Source organism: Octopus bimaculoides, chromosome 2 (genome assembly GCF_001194135.2).
Source record: "Octopus bimaculoides isolate UCB-OBI-ISO-001 chromosome 2, ASM119413v2, whole genome shotgun sequence".
In the NCBI taxonomy this organism is placed as follows: Eukaryota; Metazoa; Mollusca; class Cephalopoda; order Octopoda; family Octopodidae; genus Octopus; species Octopus bimaculoides.
Genome location: NC_068982.1, coordinates 41,092,536 through 41,094,185, shown reverse-complemented (window position 1 = coordinate 41,094,185; position 1,650 = coordinate 41,092,536). Strand labels below are relative to the sequence as shown.

The 1,650-nt window shown below is 33.5% G+C and overlaps 1 protein-coding gene across 1 annotated transcript in view; it reads right to left on the bottom strand.

Annotated features, from left to right (window-relative positions):
- Positions 1–1,650, bottom strand: part of LOC106884228 (mucin-17) — a 150,229-nt gene that overhangs the window by 112,855 nt on the left and 35,724 nt on the right. The window lies entirely within an intron of this gene.

Here is a 1,650-nt window from a genome sequence, read left to right as displayed (position 1 = left end):
ATATATATATATATATATATATATATATATATATATATACACACACACACATATAACAGCGCAAGAGAGAGAGAAAGGGAACCAAGATAGAGAAAAAAGAACAAAAAATAGAGAATGAGAGGAAGACAGAGAGAGTGAAAATGTGAAAAAAAAGAAGGAGGGACACTTTTTTTAATAACACTCTAGAAGGGAAATGGAAAGTTGAAATAAACATCTATGACCTGCTGATTAATTAGAAATTATAGAATTAATTAGAAAAATAAAATATAGAGCTTCCTTAGTTTGGAAATGGTATTCAGCTTATAATCTCATTAGAAATCAATGGTGAATTAAAATCCTAATACTATGCATAAAAAGAAAAGGGAAGTATATGTTTAGATACTTAAATGGGATCAGATACAGGGTGAATTAGTCATAGAGAAAGATGGGATAGTTTTCTAATTTAACTACATCAGTTAGATTCATCTTGAGATACTTCAAGATTCCCTTATCAGCTTGTACTTGTGTCATGTAGGCTGTGATGAATGAGACACACATCCCATTCCATCAACAGTATCCTAATTCATGGGTCAGTTTTCTGATGGTTATTTTGAGAGGCAGGGAACTTTCATTATCATAGACAGTACCGAGCAAACTGTCTTTTTTCTGTTTTGTCGATCAATTTCATTATACAGTATTAATCATTTCATTTCAATTATATCATTGCTATTCTTGTGAAAGCATACATCACCTGTTCATTTATTATAGTAATGATAATAATAATCATCTCAAATTTTGGCACAAGCCAGCAATTTTTGGGATAGAGATGAATCAATTACATTGACCCCAGTGTTCAACTGGTACTATTTTATTGACCCCAAAAGGATGAAAAGCAAAGTAAACCGTGGCAGGATTTGAACTTAGAATGTAAAGATGGATGCCCAGCACAGTAATGCTTCTGCCAGTTTGCTGCCTTGAATAATAATAATAATAATAATGGTAGTCTCTCGATCTGAGAAAAATGGTTCTACAATTTCTTGTTGAACAACCTGCACAGATGATTTATTTATAGTGATCAAGTGTTTGTGCTGCACATAAGCTCACTCCTATCAAATTGATATTGTGTACAGGTGCACAATGTGCCATACGCCAGATGCTGAAGTGACTGCAGAGCAATGTGAGATGAAGTATCTTGCTCAAGAACACAATGCACTGCCCAGTCTAGGATTTAAACCCATGATTCCACAATCACGAGTGCAACACCCAAACCACTAGGCCACGTGCTCAGACACCTATTTATTCACTCTTTTCTAAAACAATAGAATTAACTATTTGGCATTTAAACTGGTCATATCTGGTTAAAATATTCAAACTGGCCAGATCTAGCCTCATACACCTGCCCTACAATGTCATTCTAGAAATAAGCATTCACACCATCAAAATCTCAAAGCCACAGGATAATGTAGGATAAATTCAAAACATTGTGAATAAATAAGCATTATACTTGACAAAATAATCTGAATACTAAAGGGTTAAACACCCAGTGATGGATATTGCTGATAATTATTTGGAGCTCCATCTCTGATAAAACACACACACACACACACACACAGTACAGATATTTAATGATAACTGTGTGTAAAATAAACCATATATTGATAACTAAAAATA